The sequence below is a fragment of the Ursus maritimus genome, unplaced genomic scaffold (assembly GCF_017311325.1).
Source record: "Ursus maritimus isolate PB19 unplaced genomic scaffold, ASM1731132v1 scaffold_30, whole genome shotgun sequence".
Lineage (NCBI taxonomy): Eukaryota > Metazoa > Chordata > Mammalia > Carnivora > Ursidae > Ursus > Ursus maritimus.
The window spans coordinates 10,599,420-10,618,769 of NW_024425564.1; positions in this window are offsets into that span (position 1 = coordinate 10,599,420).

Sequence of the window (19,350 nt, forward strand, 5' to 3'; positions counted from 1 at the left end):
TCCTTCATTGAAATCCTCCCTCCATGTCTTTTTCTTAAGATTTTATTTATTTATTTATTTATTTGAGAGAGAGGGAGACAGAGCCAGCGGGTGTGTGCATGAGAGGGGTTGGGGGGCAGAGGTAGAGGGAGAAGCAGGTTCCCCACTGGGCAGGGGAGCTCAGCTCTGTCCCAGGACCCGGATCATGACCTGAGCTGAGAAGGCAGACACATAACTGACTGAGCCACCCAGGCACCCTGCCACTCCATTTCTCACTGACTTTTCTTTCTCCTGAATTCCTGGAGAATTCTGTACCTTAAAATGGCACTTGAAGAAAAAGGAGTAATACTAAATTCCCTAAATATGTTATTTGTTAGTCGTATCTCTCTGTAAGATTGTAGCTTCTGGGAACACAGGGAACAGGACTTGGGACTTGTATCGACCAGGATGTTTGCAATGGCATGAAGGGGAACGACTCCATAGCAAATCATCAGTCAAGGAGCAGGCAGTTTTAACCTGTTCTAGTTGAAAAGTCTGTTAATAGGATAAGAGGAAAGAAAGGATCTCTACATAAGGCAATTCTTCTAGGTAACACCTTCCTGAAACTGTTCTTCTCCTTCCCAAATCCAAAGAGAGTCTCTCAAATTCTTTCTTCCCTAGTTCTATAACATAAAATATTTTTAAAATTGAAGTACAACCTATAGTCAGGTGTGCACTAATCTTGACTTACAGCCTTATGACTTTGTACACAGATCTACACCCGCTAGCACCCACGTCGAGGTACAGAACACTGGTAGTCCCGGAGCCAACTCCCCCTGCCAATCCCCACTCAAGCAGCAGCCACTCTTCAGCCTCTATCACCGCAGGTGAGTTCACATACTCTTGATTTCCCATATAAATGGAATCATACAGTTATATATCTGGCCTCTTTTCCTACTACCATTCTGATTATGAGATTTATCCATGTGTTATTATACACGGCAGTGGCGTTCCTTTTCATTGCTGCATACTATTCCATTGTGTAAATAAGCCTGTTTCTTTATCCTACTATTATTAGATATTTGGATTGCTCCTTGTTTTTGCCCGTTATGATTAAATATGCTATGAATATTCTGGTGCATAACTTTTCGTGGACATAAGCCCTCATTTCTTTTGAGGAATATACCCAGGAATGGCATTTCTGGTCAAATGGTATATAAACATTAAACTTTGGTAGGGACTGTCACCCAATTTTCCAGAGAGACTGTACCAGTTTGCACTTGCAGCAGCAGTGTGAGCATTCCTGTTGCAATATCCGAACTTCTCGCACCCGACATGTTCACGGTGTTTCGGTCACAGGCCATTAGTCAACGGGACAGCGCCACTTGCCCACTGAGCAGCTGTGGACTTTGGTCATTGGCTTACCAGCCTAATGCAAGCATATGGACAGCTCAAGTGAACTGGCTTGGTATGAGGACTAAAGGTATGGTATGAGGACCAGATGCATCATGAAAACTGACTCATCGGGTAGACAAAGGAGAACAGAACAGACAGTGCTTGAGTGTTATTCCTCCTGGATAATGGTGATTTAAGCAGCTGAGAGAGGAGCAACAGTTGTATCGTTCCAGAGGCACCCTCTCTAGGGTGTGGATTTTGTTGTTGGAGACTGTACATTTATTGCATGTTCTAAAGTATTTTATGGGTACAAGAATCACTACACATGTGAGAGAAATTGGGTATCAGAGATAATAAATTGAGTGATCAGAGCCAAGATCTCTCTCTCCCCAAAGGGACTTAGTACAAAGAGCGGAACTTAAGAAAAAAATATTTTCATTAGTGCATTCGTGTAGAAATATCATCATTTTACTGGGAGGTCCTGAATTCTCTTGAAGAAAACAGGTCTGGTGATAGCTTTTCCACCTGTTTAAATATCAACAGAGGAAAAGAAACTAGGATTCTGGAGAAGGAAGTTCTGGAGAAGGAAGAGGGGGTAGACGTCAGGGCAGGATGGGCCCTACTGAGGACGTGGCTGTGTGAGAGCTGCTGCTGAGATGGGGAGGCTGCGGACTTTCAGGACGGCGACACCTCTGGCAGGCGAGTTGTCACCTCTCCTGACACCTCCTGCAAAGAAACCACCACACAAGCTGAACAGCGCTTGGGAAACACAGGGAAAGAGCGTGTTCTCTGTCTGGGCCAGGATGGCCTGTAAGCAGGAGTGGTCAGGAGATCTGGCCAAAGAAAATTGGACTTCTAAGGGCCATATGTACAAAACCCACTGGAATTAAACAAAACAAAAGCAAAAACAAAACCAAAAACCCCCCAAAAAACCTAGGGGAAGGCACTAAATTTCCCATCAGGTATGGGATTAGGAGTTAGACATTTATTTAGTTTCAAAGTTCAAAGTGACTGGCAGGAAGATATTGCAGAAGAGACGGAAGAGGCGTACTCTGTGAACTAGGAAATCAATTTACCGAATCTCCTTGCAAAAAAAAAACAAAGGGAGAAAAGATACTATGAAACTCAAAAGAAACAGAATTAACATATGAGAATAAATAGGAATTTGTCTTTGGAAGAAGAAAAGAAGAGCGAATCAGAATGAATGATTTAGGAAATAATAAAGAGAACTTTTTTTCAGCTGAAGAAACGTGATTTCATACTTATAGATCTAATGATTGTTGGGCAGGAATACTGAAAAGACATACCACAGATAATCTGATGACATTTACAAAGGGACAAAAATCCGACAAGATATCCTACAACTTCCAGACCACTCCTCTATCCACTCTGCTCCCTCCACACCAAGCGTTCCCCTAAAGCAGCATGTGACCGAGAAAGACACCTCCTGGTGTCAGCCCTCTCATTGCAAATGAAATGCTGGGGGCTGACAAAGAAGGGAATGAGGGCATGGTACAGCCTGGCGGTGACTCCAGCATGGCTGTAAGAAAACCTCTTCAGGCCTGCATGGACTCGAATACACACATTTCAACTGTACCCCCCTCAAAGTCCCCTCCCATACCTTCATCCCCTCAGTCTCAAACTCTGGTGGGAAACCCCCTGTAACAGAAACGCTTCTCCAGTGGGAGATCCGTATTCTGCCCACTCTTGCCCCCCCTATTCCCTAGACCACTAAACACTGTCTGTTAAAGACTCTCAGAGATGACAGTCTCTTCTGGCAACTATCCTCCGTCTTTCTTTTTCATTGGCCAAATTTTCGTTACTCTTATTCCTCCTCTTCTCATCCTAACTTTCACTCCCGGTGGCCACCTGGCTTCTCCACCAATGCCTGGGTAAGAAGGCCATGCAAGGGATGTAATAAACAGCTCACATCCTCACCTTCCTAGCCTCAGTGTTACACCAGTACTGCCTGTTCACCTTCTCAGCAAACGTGCCACTCTCTAGAAAGCACAGAGTGAAGCTGCATTACAAGCTCCTCAGAGAGTCTCCAGAGCTCTTTGTTCTGTTTGTAAGGGGTTTGCTTCGGTTTCTCCTCTTCTGCCTGACCCTAAATGCTCCTATTCCCCAGGCTTCCTTCCCACATTGCTCTTTTCACAGAGTGTGTCTGTCTCACTCATTTGTTTCAGAAACCAACGTCCTTGAGTAAAAGAGATGCAAGAAAGGATCCAGGGCTAGCTCAAGAACCCAGGTCTCATGCATGCCTAGAACCTCTTACTTTTGTTGCATACAGGATAAGGGAAAACCCTTATTTCCCCCTGTGTTTCCATGGCATGTGACAATAGAAGCAATGACTAACCTGAATAGCCAGATACACATTCCCAGGGGTCAAGTGCATCAGTGGGTAGAGACCACAGGAGTGGAGGCAGTGAAGGGGCTGGCCTGGGTTCTTTCAGCCTACTGGCTGGACTCAGAATTTCCCCCTGCAAGCCTAGTCATAGCTCTGTAGGCACAACAGGACATGCAAATCCTCTAACACAAATCCACCACAGGAGATTGAAGGCCTCAAGTAAGCCTCTGTCTTCAGTCATGTTCTGTAGCGGCTTTTATCAAAAGAGCACGTCTGCTGGGATTTATAGGGCACTGCACTGACTAAGAAAACTGTGATTTCCAAGTAGGTCTTTGTGTGTATGCCCAATGTGCCAGAACCTAGAGGACTCTTTCCTAAGCAGCGGTAGTGGAAGTTGAACTCATTCTAGGACTGTGCTCAATTATGGGCTCCTGAAAGACAAGCACTCTACTGTCTTTTTCAACAAATTTGTCTATAGCATGCAAAGAGCCTGAGCCGAGAGGCGCACAGTAAGTGGTTAGTAATGCTGGCTCGGCCAGACGGATCTGCATAGCATGTTCCTTTCTTGGCGGTATTAACCAGTCTGCTTCTGTAACCAGCACAGCCTTTTAACCTGCTTCCATCTTCCCTTCCCACAAACCCAGGCCATTTTCTGTCTCATTCCCTCATTCCTGGAAGAATCTCACAGGTAAGTGTCAGTTGCTGAGTCTTTTTTTTTTTTTTTTTTTTGAAATTTCGGAGAAACAAAAATAAATTTGGAACAATGTTTGCTGACCAAGATGGATGGTGTCCTTTGCGAGTACAGAAAAAAAATTCTAATGTAATTGTTTCACTGAGTTCAATTTTTATATTGATACAAGATTTGAAACAACTAGATGGAGAAAGGAAGGCGGCCCCAGCCATCGGCTGCTGCTTCGTTCTGTCTGTGGCTGGTGGGGCAGCCTTTTCCATCTGACAGGAAGTGGGCCCAACAGGAGTGAACATTGCTCCTTTCCCTGCGCAGCATTGTTGGACTGCTCTCCTCTTCCTTTCTGTACCAAGAGGAAAGCCAAGAGAGAGCAAGAGGGTGGGAGAATACTGCTCACCGGTCCTCGACCTGCATGCCATGGGTGGCCTCCATCTCCAGTGTGACTAACCTCAGCTGATACCTTCCCATCAAATATAAATGACCAAGGTACGAGGCCTCACCACTGGCCAGCAACTCTGTCAAGCGCAGCTCTTGTTTGAAAACCTATTCCAGAAGCCCACTGAGTCAAGGCATGTGGTCTGTATGCTCAGGGACCTTCCGCTGTGCCTTCCCAGCACAAAGGACACATCGGTTCGGCTAAACACGCACAGGGCACCTTTCGGTGTTAGGTCTTCGACTAAGTACTGGGGATAGCAAATCAAATAGGACACAGGGAGCTTACAGTCTAGTGAGAGACATCGGAGTTAAGGAAAATGTCGAAGTGAAATGTGACAAGTGACCAATCCCCCTACTTTCGGTTCTAGACCAGTCTTTTGGTCCATAGACTCAGGAGCCTCAGGCTGTGTCCCTTTCTCTCTAATTCTTTGGTCTCTCATCTTTACCTGGCTCCTTCCCTTTGGCATTTAAACACGTGCAAGCCTCTCCATTTTTGTTGTTGTTTTAGGTTTTGTTCATTTATTTTAGAGAGACTGGTAGGGGGCAGAAAGGCAGGCGGAGGGAGGGAGAGAATGCTAAGCAGACTCCACACTGAATGCAGAAGCCGACGTGGGAGGCTCAATCTCATGACCCTGAGATCATGACCTGAGCCAAAACTAAGAGTCAGACGTTTAACCAAATAGCCACGGGCGCCCCAAGCCTCTCCAGTTTTAAAAGCAATTCTTTCCTAATTCACTACTGGCCCCCAGCAATGGTCCTTCTCTTTACTTCTGGGAGGTAGTGTTCACTCTTGTCTCTGTCTCTCCTCTTTCTTACTTTCCATGAGGCCCTCAAACCACTCAACATAAGTTGTACCCTCATCATTCCAGCAGAAGTGTTCTTCTAAGATTAGCCATATCTTCCCAGCGTTGTGAGATCAGATGCCGCTTCTCAGTCATCCGCTCACTGGGCGTCTCAGCCCTCCCGGCACCGGAGCTAACGTCCGCCTTCTGAAACCCTTTCCCTGTGGCCTCCGTGGAAGCCTTGCTGCCTCTCTGTGCACCCTGCATCCCCCAGCTCCTCCCAAACAGCAAGCCTGGCTCCCGGGGCAGCACAGGCCTCAGTCTACCACAGCATTCTCACCAGGGTTCATGGAGATCTCCTAATGGAGCCCCTGTCCTCTGCCAACCCCTCCAATCTCCTTAGCACGTTACAGCCAAGCGGGCTTTAAAATTGCCAAGAGAAGCATGTCTCCTCCCTACTTGCAGCTCCAATGATTCCCCACTTCCTGGAGGAAAAAGTCAAAATCTTAGCATGGCTTATCTGATATCCCGGTCAGATGTGCACCTCCGTCTCTAGCCTTATCTCCCCTGCTCTCCCCAGCCCTCTGCCCACTCTGGCCAGTGTGACATTCTTACCATTTTCCTGACGGCTCCATGGACTTTCTCACTTCAGCTGTTCCCCCTGCTGGAGACGGTCCCCCCTTCCCATCTTTGCCTGGCTAACTCCTCCTCCACCACTCAGATTTCACCTTAAATCCCGCTGCACCTAGAAATCTGATACCCAAAGGTTTGGTTAAAATCGCCATATAAGCTTCTATAGCATGTAGAGTCTTCTTAATATCCTGCACACCTGTTATTACTTACTCAATGTGTCTTCAGCCTAAACAGTAAGCTGAAGTGAGGCAGGGGCCTGCCCTGTCTTGTTCGTTACTGCATCTCCAACCCCTAGCATAGTCGCGTATTTCTGAATGAATGAATGAACAATAAATACATAAACGCTGTAAAAATAACTAAGAGGGACACCTGAGCAGTCATCACAGGAAAATGAGGGTCAGGTCTTTTCCAAATCTCTACTACAATTTCTACAGGAAATTTAGGTGGGAAACCTAACGGGTTTATAGAAAGGACCCAAATGATTGTAAGGGTGGCCATATTTATGGAAAACAGTTAAAGGAGAACTTAACTGGCTTTTAAAGAAGAACCCCTGTTATTCTAAAAGCTTCATGATATAAAAAATAAGATTGAAGGTGTGACAGTATCCAATAACTCCTGGCCGCTAATACAGTTCATAATCTGAGGAAATATTTGTTATATTAAATTCACGTTGCATTTTCAGCTGAGTAGGGATGGCAGGAAGTAGAGCAACAGCTTCTGTGACAAGGCCGTTTGAAATGAGCTCACCTCACAAATCAGGAATCGCCTGGACCTAGGAATCAAGGCTCTCTATAAACAAAAATTTGACCTAAATAAGGAAGCAATGCCTACTTTTAAAGTCATAGATGTTTAGGGTGGAGACGGACCTGAAAGCCATTCTTCCCCGAGCGTCTATACAGGAAGCGGAGGTCCTGCAGGATTAATGCATTCCCTAAGGTTTACATGTCCGGTTAGTGGTTAATAGAAACCGATTTCTATGCCAGTGGAACTTAATTCTTTCTGATTCTTGATTCGTAAACTCAGTTTTATGGAATTTATAAGCCTTCTCAAACCAGCGGCCTGAAAAATGGTTCTCTGGAAACTCATACATCTCTAATCCTGATTCACCAAATAGCACACCTCGCAAGACAAGACGAAGGCTCTAGGTGCCGATAACCCCAATAACACCTTCCCCTTACCACTCACGCTGCAGCCTTGGGAGGCGGTCAGTAGTGGCTGGGACTCCTGAATAATGCCTTGACATAATTTTCTGTTCTGCGGCATTATGTAACATCGTCCCTTCTGTCCATTCTGAGACCTGGAAATCAGTCTCCCCTGCTGTCATAAAATATTTGGGAAACTTTAATGTTTTAAAAAATTACTCAAGATGATCAGCAATCCCACTCTAGGTATTAGTCTGTAAAAGAATTTAAAGCAGGGAAGGACTCAAACTTAGCTTCATATCTATCCATGTCCAGAGCAGCATTACTCACAATAGTCAAAGGGAAATGGCCCAGGTGTCCAGCAACAGAGGAGCTGATAACAAAAGCGTGGTGTGTACATACACACACTGGAATATATGGCCATGAAAAGTGAATGAAATTCTCATAGGTACTACGACATGGATACAAGTGGAACTAGTCTGCTAAGTGCAAGTCGTTCTGACACAAAAGGACACATATTGTACCATTCCACATGGGGAGATACTTAGAATAAAGCAAACTGAGACAGAATGTAGAATGGTTACCAGGGCTAGAGGGAGGAACAGGAGTCCAGGCTTAATGGGTACATAGTTTCCGTTTGGGATGATGAAATAGTTCTGGAAAAGAGACAGCGGCGGTGGTTCCCAACCCTTGTCAATGTACTTAATGCACACTGCGACAAAGCACCCTGAGTTTTATGTTATACATATTTGACCACAATAAAAAAAAAAAAAGTACTCAACAGCTTCGTTCCACCCGATGAGATCTAAAACATTTTGTTCAAGTAACCCACAGAAGGTAGAAAAAAAGAGAAACAAAAACAGGAAACAAACAGAAAACAAAAATTGTCGATTCAGCTCTAGCATATTGATAAGGACCTTAAGCATAAAGTAGTCTTAATGCACCAAATTAAAGGACAGAAATAGGCAGAGAATTTAAAAAAGCATGATCCAATAATATGCTGTCTATAAAACTTCATTTCAGATGTGACACAGGTCAGTTGAAGATTAAAAAAACAGAAAAAATATACACCATATACACCTTAAGCAGAAAGCAGGATTTGACTGTATTAATATCCACTTAATCAGTCCGCGTTAAATAAATAAAAAACCTTTAAAAAAAAATGGGGGGGACGCCTGGGTGGCTCCAGTCAGTTAGCGTCTGCCTTCAGCTCAGGTCATGATCTCCAGGGTCCTGGGATCAAGTCCTGCATCGGGCTCCCCTGCTCAATAAGGGAGCCTGTTTCTCCACCTCCCTATGCCGTCCCCCTGCTTGTGCTTGCTCCTCTATCCTCTCTCTCCTCTGATAAATAAATAAATAAATAAATAAATAAATAAATAAATAAATAAATGAAATCCTTAAAAAAATGAGTCACCATTAATTTTTAGGTATACTTCTAACCCATGGAATAGAAAGCCTTAAGGCTAACTTCTGGATTCATATCACAATTTTCCAAGCGACCCAACATCAATAAAGCATATTACCTTATTTGGTTTCCCTCTTAACAAAATGACCAAGTCACTCCTCCTGTGACAGATAAAGACTAAATACTCTTGGGTAAGAATAGACGCACTTGTCTTCCTCTGTTGAACACTTGGCCAGGGATGTCAAATGCCCCTGTGCCACTGTTTGTCCAAGTACAGCCTGTGTTGGTAGCTGCAGGATCCAATCTAGAGGCGGACTCTCATTCTCCTGTGCTCCAGGGTAATGGAGGCCAGGCCTGACTCAGAGTCACGTACAGACCTGCCCCTGCTTTCTATGGACTGAAGGAAGCTGGGGGGTGGGGAGGAAAGAATTTTAATTAATGTGTAGAACTGCAGCCTCAGAGCAGCATTAAAGCTAGTTCTCCTGGGAGGTGACTGGGGCTCAGTCAGTTAAGCAGCGGCTCTTGATTTCGGCTCAGGTCATGATTCACGGTCCTGGGATCAAGCCCTGGGTTGGACTCCCACTTAGTGGGAAGCTTCAGATTCTCTCTCTCCCTCTGCCCCCCCTCCTCTCTCTCTCTCTGAAAAAATAAATAAATCTTAAAAAAAATCTAGTTCTCTTGGTTCCTCTTCTTCTGTTCAAATTCAAGAACAGACTTTTGAACTGATTCCCTGATTTGATGCATAAAACAAGGGAACCATCCAGCATCTGAATGAGAGAAATGTTTCTCAAGTCTAAGGACTTTTCACCCCTCCTCATTTATGCTTTAAAGACTGGCACTGGCCATGTCATCATCTTTATGAGGCCTGTTCCATTTCTAGTTCCCAAACTACGAAGAACCTAATTATTAGAATTATGTGAACATGGAGAGGCAGGATTTTTTCATTTCCAAGGGGTAAATAGATCAGGTAAGAGTGAATATAATTTCCAGGATTAGAAATTAAATGTAAAATTATGAGAAAAAAGTCAACCCAATGTAATGTATCCTTCCAGAGCTGCACTCAATAAAGAATAGAAGATATTGACTAATACGTAGTGAGTGCCACCTGCAGGAATGTGGTCTCCTGTTCCGATGGTCAGGTTTCTGTCTGGGTTATAACCCAGGAGCTAGAACCTACCACTCAACTTCCTGGTGATCTTCCTAAGGAGTGAGAAAACATTAAAAAGAATATACTAACTATATGTGGGGTGATCAAGGGTCAGCAATTTTGAGAAGTCAATAATAAATATAAAGAATGATTTTTCTTAGGATATTTATTTTGGGAAAGCTACAATAAACAAACAATATATATAAGAAAGTTTGCTAGCACTAGACTTGTTTGCAGAGATAAATGTGTTATCCTATCATCCAGCAATTTCAATCTTACATTTGTCTGGTGGGAAATATTTGACCCAATGTCTTCAGTCGGAAATGAAGAAAAATGCTTTCATAGGAATGAAGGAAAAGTAGCAGATTGTCTTCTCCACAGATGACCACAACTTCCACAGGCTATTCTTACAGTGTGACTGACTTTCCTCCCCTGAGCTGTGTGGTGTCGTGTTCCTGCTCTTCAATCTGGGTGGGGCCTGTGACTGCCCAGGCAGCACGACTATGACCTAAATGATACTACATGGCTTCTGAAGCTTGCTGTAAAATACCACAGCTTCTACCTGGCCTTCTCTTTTGGGCCTGTCTTTGGAACCAGTCACCGCGTTACGAGGAACCTGGGCCACATGAAGGAACCACACAGACGTGTCTGGCAATCCATCTAAGGACTAAGGCGTCCATTGTTCCCAGATGTGTGAGGGACCAACTTTCTAATGCTTCCCATCCCCAGCTGTACCAGTCTTCCAGCTGAGGCTCCAGACAGCATGTGGCAGAAACAAGCTGTCACCAGTGTGCCCTGAATGACCTGACCCACAGACTCTGTGAACATAATAAATGATTGCTTCATTACGAAAAAAAAAAATCGCTCAAGTAGCGCAAATTAAGTTTCTGTTAGTACAAAATGAGAGCATCACAAATATTGTCATGCTTGGAGGGTCCCAGACACACAGCCCTAGTTCCAACAGTACTAATACGGTACAACACGGGGTCTCTTAGAGGAAAGTAACAGAGCACATGGAATCCCCCAAACTCTCATTTCCCCACAGCATAAGCCAGGCATGATGGTCTATGCACCAAGGCGGGGATGGCCAGCCTCTTACAGTAATCTGGATGCATAAGAGAAAGGGAGGTGACCTCAAACCATATCACATGTTTAGCTGTTACAAACTTATGTTGGCCTATAGATACTTTAGTTCTCTGATTCATGAGATATGAATGATGGGGATCTCAAGGCCCAGAGAGAAGTAGGGAAAATGCATAGGGAGGCCCACATCTACACTGAAAGGTCAAAGTCTGGGGGCCCTGGAACAATCTAGGAGAGCCTCTGCATACCCGCAATGCTAACATGAGCCAGAGCCGTTAAGCCCCTCTGCAGACTGGCTCAGGCCAGCTCAAGCCTTGCAGAAGGAGAGAGAGTGCCTAAGCGGGTCCAGATTTTGCCTCACAGCAGATACAAAGAGAAGAAAGTGAAAATTTTCCTAACCTTCTCTTCTGCCTCCTCACATCAAAACAAATTGTCATTTTCATCCTTCGATTGGCAGAATTTTAAGATGAGTATTATGCAGTGATGGTGAGACATACTGGGAAATTTGACAGTATCTATTAAATCAAAATATAATATCCTCTGACTCAACAATTTCTACTTCTATATAAGTTTTTAAAGATATTACTTTAGCACTTGGTACAAAGATGTCTATTGCAACAAAATACCAACAGAAGAATAAGCAAGTAAGTATGGCACATTCTTCCATGAAATATTATGTAGCAGTTATGAATTAAGTAGATTTATAGGCACCAACAGAAATAGGGCTCTACACATTTTTGTCCATTTACATTTTTGGAATGTGTAAAAATGCCTATAATCAACTTGGTTTAAAATTAACATCACTTTTCTTAATGTTGAAAAATCGTACACACTGTTACTAATATTGATATAGTTGCTCACCAGCAGGTGAAGCCTGGAATAGACTGATTACATCTGAATCCCCAAAGCACCTTAGAATCAGTACTACAGTCACTCAGAACTGTTTAACAAATTAATAAAACAGTTGATGGTTAGCCAGCAGCTCCAGAGCTCCTTCTGGTTCCAGTTCTTTGATTCTAACTGGGGAAACGGAAAATTGTTGTTTTAATACAACGGTCCCAACGATGATACCTACACTCAGAATGGTAACAAAGCTCTCAAAATCTAGGAACTATTTTGTTAGTTGGTCTTCACTGCATAAAAATGCTTTTTGCAAGTTCAGAGTCACTGTGGACGTTCCAGAGAGGCTTTTTTTCAATGTATACGGAGGAGGGTGGAGAGGTGTGAAGGAGGGGCAGGAGGAAGGGTCAGACATCAAAATATATTAAAGATGAGAAGGAGAGGGAGCTGATGGCAAGGGCCAAACCTGAATGTGATGCATGTTAAAAGTAATGTGGAGAGTTGGGAAAAGCTTTCTACTTGTTCAAAAGCTTTAAGCATTTAATCTTCACCACCAGAAACTCTTGACTGGGGTAGCTCCGAGAGAGTCCCTCCAGTTCCCGCAGCCCATTGTCATTTCCTGATCCTAACTGATGGGAAGCTGGACTGCAGACTTTTAAAAACTTATTGGAACAGAGAGTGTGTAAAGCTCGTTGCGCGAGTTTCCTAGGGCTGCTGAAATGTTCTCACAAGCCAGGTGGCTTAAAATAACAGAAATGATGTATCCCCTCACAGTTCTAAAAGCCAGGAGTCTGAAATCAAGGTATCAGGAGGGTTGGATCCTGCTGGGAGCAGTAAAGGAGTGCCTGTGCCTTTCTCCTGTAGCTTCTGTAGACGGATCACCTGGGTCTCGCTCTGTCTTCACACCAGCTCACTCTGTGCTTCTGTGTCTTTCCCTCTTCTCATAAAGGCACTTGCCATTGGATGACGGTCTACTCAGATAATCCAGAATGACCTCCTCTTAGGATCACTAATTATAGCTAAAATATCCTCTTCCCAAATTAGATCACATTCAGGCGTTTCAATACTAGAGCGTAACTTTGGGGTTAAGGGCAATCATCAGTAGCATCATAGCTTGTTTGTGTGATTTTGGTTTTGAAGAAGGCTATTACAACGAAATATAAACTGAGGGAAGCAAAAGCTAAAAATAAAAAGTGTAAAGTTTCCTGGGCAGTTTGAATTAACAGATGTAAGTGACTTGTGGTATCCTCTTCAAAACTGTGGCAGCCTCTTTAACAACTGACCGGAGCTGGAACATTCCTCAAATGGTTACCACATACTTCACAAAAAGGCTATCACCTTCTAATTTCTAGTCATGAAATTTAAAGAAAACAAACATCCTCAATTGTACTGTACTGACATATATAACTACTTGAGAGGAAAAAAACATAAATAAGCAGCCTAACAGATGAGGTACCATGTACTAAATTTAGATTCTGTTTCCAGGGCGCCTGCGTGGTTCAGTTAAGCATGTGCCTTTTTGGCTCAGGTCATGGGTCCTGGGATCAAGCCCCATATTGAGCCCGCATCGGACTCCTGCTCAGAGGGGAGTCTGTTTCTCCTCTCCCTCTACTGCTCCCCCTGCTTGTGCTCTCTGAAATAAATTTTTAAAAATTTAATATATATATTTATAAAAGGATTCTGTTTCCAGTAAGGTGATGGGCTAAATACCTGAATGAATTCTCTTTTTAAAAACACAACTAAAAATCTGACAATCTTGAAGAGTCAATGAGCTGTCACCAGTAGCAATTCTCAAATCAGGAACTGAATCCAGATAAGACTGCAGCAAGCCATTTCCCAACAAGTGAAGAGGGTGGAGACGGACACGCTTGCATTCATGGCCTCAAGCGGCTCCAGAGACACAGTCTGGAGTCTCCCAGCTGGGAGTCTAACAGGAGATATTCCCCCAAAAGTGATCCCAGCTGGGTAAAACCATCAATTTAAGAATGAATGTAGAAATAAACTGGTTTTGCTCCTCAATCCCCACTTCTCCCATCTCAACCCCAGCTCCAGATAGGCAAGAGAATTTATTCCTCAAATGTTAATGCTAAGTAGAAAGAGGGAAAAAAAAATGAAGCTAGCCTTCACTTGGTGTTTTTCAGCCTGAATTCATACCAGCTGGGGGAACTGGGCAAATCTCTTGCTGACGCTTAGTTGAGATAACCTAGACTAGCAGCTCCCATAAACCTCCAAAAGAAAAATGCTGATCCTGTCTGGAGGGCTCCGTCTCTCACTCAGCTAATGATAATTTCTCGCAAAGTTCCAAAGCATCAAGCAACTGATAGTACTCAATTATTAGGCCCATAAGCAAGAACCAGCAAAAAAACAAAAAACAAAAAAAAAAAAAAACAAAAAAACAAAACCCAACAGATGGCAGAGAAGGTCCACAATGTTATCATTAATCCAATTCTATGTGCCTGAGGCTGAAATACCTGTGGTGGTTACATACTTGATACATGTATGCAATGTATGTATAAAGGAGTTATCAAGCAAATTCTAAGCAAAGAACACTGACATAGCCATATTAACAATAAAAGAAATGTGTTCTAAGCAACAAACATTGCGAAAGACAACTATTTCATAAAGATAAAGGGAACATTTTCATCAGAAGCATCATAATTTTTACTTTTTTAAGATTTTGTTTTTATGTATTTGAGAGCAGAAGCCAGGAGACAGACCATGAGCTGGGGTGAGGGACAGAGGGAGGAGATGCAGACTCCACGCTGAGCAGGAGCCCTATGCGGGTTCAACCCCCATGATGAGCCCTGAGCAGAAAACGGCAGTAACCAACTGAGCCACCCAGGTGCCCCAGAACCTATCATAATATTAAATTTGCATGCACTAATACAGCCTCCTAAGACATACTGGCAAAACTATAAGTCAGGCGAATTCAAAACCACCTAGATTTTTAACACTCCTCTCAGTAACTGACAGAAGCCGCTGATAAAAATTTTAATTCGTCTGGAAGGCGCAGGCCAGCAGGAACGCCGACAAGCGAGGCCTTCTCATCTGTGGGAACTAGGGAGGGTTTCTGGAGGCCCCCAGACTCTTCCGGAAAGAGGCAGGCGCCGCAGGAGGGAGGCTCAGACCGAGGGGCGCAAGGCAAGGCACCAGGGTCAAAGGGCACAGAAAACAGCATCCACCAGAGGAGTGAGGCTAGGAACCGCGTGGGAAAGGGAGTCACCCACCGCAGCCCAGCCGGGAGCGTGAGATTGGAGAACTCGGGAAAAGTTCCTCCACATCCTTACCTCAGGAAAGGCTCCTCCCCGCCGCGGCACAAGGCTCGTAGCAAACTTGGAGCAAACGCGAGCCCGCCGGGCAGCCCTCGCCGAGTCGACATCCCTGTCTGGGCTCGCGCTCCGACGCGGAAGAAGGCGCGCTGCTCTGTGCGCCCCTCGTCGCCCCGCGCGAGGGCCAGCTCGCCCCCCCGCGCCCTCGCCTCCTGCGCGCTCGGCCCCCGCGCGCCCTCTACCCCCCCACGCACCCCATGCGCGCTCGCTCCCCGCCCCGCGTGTTCTCGCCCCCTGCGCCCTCGCCCCCCGCCCGGAGCCCTCGCCACGGTCCCGTGTCCTCGCCATGGTCCCGTGTCCTCGCCCCGCGCGCTAGGCCCCTACTTGGCCCCCGAGAGAGGGTAGTACCTTCCCTCAGCTGTAAGTGGACATAGAATGCTGTATTGAGATGTGTCCCGCTTCCAGACTAACTTGAGCCATTGTCAGAGAAATAGTAGCCCCCAAAGGTACGAATATATGTTGGGACGTGTCAATAGAAAAAAAATTAGTCATGATGAAAAAGGTTTGACTGCACATACCAAAGCTGGACCTAATAGAATTCCATACGGGGTTGCGTGGGGTGGGGGTAGAGGGCGCGCGGGGGCCGAGCGCGCGCAGGAGGCGAGGGCGCGCGGGGGGGGGCGAGCGCAGCTCCTGCGCGCGGGGCGACGAGGGGCGCACAGAGCAGCGCGCCTTCTTCCGCGCTCGGAGCGCGAGCCCAGCCAGGGATGGCCGGCCTCGGCGAGGGCTGCCCGGCGGGCTCGCGTTTGTCTCCAAGTCGGCTACGGTGTGTGCCGCGGCGGGGAGGAGCCTTTCCTGAGGTAACGGGACGGGGAGGAACTTTTCCCGAGTTCTCCAATCTCACGCCCCGGCTGGGCTGCGTGGGGTGACTCCCTTTCCCACGCGGTTCCTAGCCTCACTCCTCTGGTGGATGCTGTTTTCTGTGCCCTTGACCCTGGTGCCTTTGCCTTGCGCCCCTCGGTCTGCAGCCTCCCTCCTGCGGCGCCTGCCTCTTCCGGAAGAGTCTGGGGGCCTCCAGAAACCCTCCCTTAGTTCCCACAGATGAGAAGGCCTCGCTTGTCGGCGTTCCTGCTGCGCCTGCGCCTTCCGGAGACGAATTAAAATTTTTATCAGCGGCTTCTGTCAGTTACTGAGAGGAGTGTTAAAAAATCTACGGTGGTTTTGAATTCGCCTGTGACTTATAGTTTTGCCAGTATGTCTTAGAGGCTGTTATTAGTGCATGCAAATTTAATATTATGATAGGTTCTGGGGCACCTGGGTGGCTCAGTTGGTTAAGCGTCTGTTTTCTGCTCAGGGCTCAGGTCATGGGGGTTGAACCCCGCATAGGGCTCCCTGCTCAGCGGGGAGTCTGCATCTCCTCCCTCTGTCCCCACCCCAGCTCATGGTCTGTCTCTGGCTTCGTTGCTCTCAAATACATAAAAACAAAATCTTAAAAAAGTAAAATTATGATGCTTCTGATGAAATGTTCCCTTTATCTTTATGAAATAGCTCTCTTTCGCAATGTTTGTTGCTTAGAACACGTTTCTTTATTGTTAATATGGCTATGTCAGTGTTCTTTTGCTTAGAATTTGCTTGATAACTCCTTTATACATACATTGCATATGTCTAAGTATGTAACCACCACAGGTATTTCAGGCCTCAGGCACATAGAATTGGATTAATGATAACATTGTGGACCTTCTCTGCCATCTGTTGGGTTTTGTTTTTTTTTGTTTTTTTTTTTGTTTTTTTGTTTTTTTGCTGGTTCTTGCTTATGGTGCCTTAATAATTGAGTACTATCAGTTGCTTGATGCTTTGGAACTTTGCCGGCAGAAATTATCATTAGCTGAGTGAGAGACGGAGCCCTCCAGACAGGATCAGCATTTGCTTTTTGGAGGTTTATGGGAGCTGCTAGTCTAGGGTTACTCTCAACTAAGCGTTCAGCAAGAGATTTGCCCAGTTCCCCCAGCTGGTATGAATTCAGGCTGAAAACACTCATGAAGGCTAGCTTCTATTTTTTTTTTTCCCTCTTCTACTTAGCATTAACATTTGAGCGAATAAATTCTCTTGCCTATCTGGAGCTGGGGTTGAGATGGGAGAAGTGGGGGATTGAGGAGCAAAACCAGTTTATTTCTACATTCATTCTTAAATTGATGGTTTTACCCACTGGGATCACTTTTGGGGGAATATCTCCTGTTAGACTCCCCAGCTGGGGAGACTCCAGACTGTGTCTCTGGAGCCGTTTGAGGCCATGAATGCAAGTTCGGTGTCCGTCTCCACCCTCTCTACTTGTTTGGGAAATGGCTTGCTGCAGTCTTATCTGGATTCAGTTCCTGATTTGAGAATTGCTTACTTTCGTGACAGCTCATTGACTCTTTCAAGATTGTCAGATTTTTAGTTGTTTTTAACAAGAGAATTCATTCAGGTATTTAGCCCATCACCTTACTGGAAACAGAATCCTTTTATAAATATATATATTAAATTTTTTAAAAAATTTATTTGAGAGAGCACAAGCAGGGGGAGCAGTAGAGGGAGGGAGAAGGAGAAACAGACTCCCCTCTGAGCAGGGAGTCCGATGCGGGGCTCAATATGGGGCTTGATCCCAGGACCCATGACCTGAGCCAAAGGCACATGCTTAACTGAACCACGCAGGCGCCCCTGGAAACAGAATCTAAATTTAGTACATGGTACCTCAAACTCTGTTAGGCTGCTTATTTATGTTTTTTTTTCCTCTCAAGTAGTTATATATGTCAGTACAGTACAATTGAGGATGTTTGTTTTCTTTAAATTTCATGACTAGAAATTAGGAAGGTGATAGCCTTTTGTGGTGAAGTATGTGGTAACCATTTGAGGAATGTTCCTAGCTCGGGTCAGTTGTTAAAGAGGCTGCCACAAAGTTTTGAAGAGGATACCACAAGTCACTTACATCTGTTAATTCGAAACTGCCCAGGAAACTTTACACTTTTTATTTTTAGCTTTTGCTTCCCCTCAGTTTATATTTCTGTTGTAATAGCCTTCTTCCAAAACCAAAATCACACAAACAAGCTATGATGCGCTGATGATTGCCCTTAACCCCCAAAGTTACGTCTATTGAAACGTCTGAATGTGATCTAATTTGGGAAGAGGATATTTTAGCTATAATTAAGGATCCTAAGAGGAGGTCATTCTGGATTATCTGAGTAGACCGTCATCCAATGGCAAGTGCCTTTATGAGAAGAGGGAAAGACACAGAAGCACAGAGTGAGCTGGTGTGAAGACAGAGCCGAGACCTAGGTGATCCGTCTACAGAAGCTAGGAGAAAGGCACAGGCACTCCTTTACTGCTCCCAGCAGGATCCAACCCTCCTGATACCTTGATTTCAGACTCCTGGCTTTTAGAACTGTGAGGGGATACATCATTTCTGTTATTTTAAGCCACCTGGCTTGTGAGAACATTTCAGCAGCCCTAGGAAACTCGCAACGAGCTTTACACACTCTCTGTTCCAATAAGTTTTAAAAGTCTGCAGTCCAGCTTCCCATCAGTTAGGATCAGGAAATGACAATGGGCTGCGGGAACTGGAATGGGACTTCTCTCGGAGCCACTCCCAGCTTCAAGAGTTTCCTGGTGGTGAAGATTAAATGCTTAAAGCTTTTGAACAAGTAGAAAGCTTTTCCCAACTCTCCACATTACTTTTTAACATGCATCACATTCAGGTTTGGCCCTTGCCATCAGCTCCCTCTCCTTCCTCATCTTTAATAGTATTTTTGATGTCTGACCCTTCCTCCTGCCCCCTCCTTCACACCTCTCCACCCCTCCTCCGTATACATTGAAAAAAGCCTCTCTGAAACGTCCACAGTGACTCTGAACTTGGCAGAAAAGTCATTTTTATGCAGTGAAGACCAACAAACAAAATAGTTCCTAGATTTTGGAGAGCTTTGTTTACCATCTCTGAGGTAGGTATCATCGTTGGGACCGTTGTATTAAAAACAACAATTTTTCCGTTTCCCCCCAGTTAGAATCAAAGAACTGGAACCAGAAGGAGCCTTGGAGCTGCTGGCCTGACTGTTTTATTAATTTGTTAAACAGTTCTGAGTGACTGTGGTGTACTGGATTCTAAGGTGCTTTGGGGATTCAGATGTAATCAGTCTATTCCAGGCTTCACCTGCTGGTGAGCAACTATATCACTATTAGTAACAGTGTGGCGATTT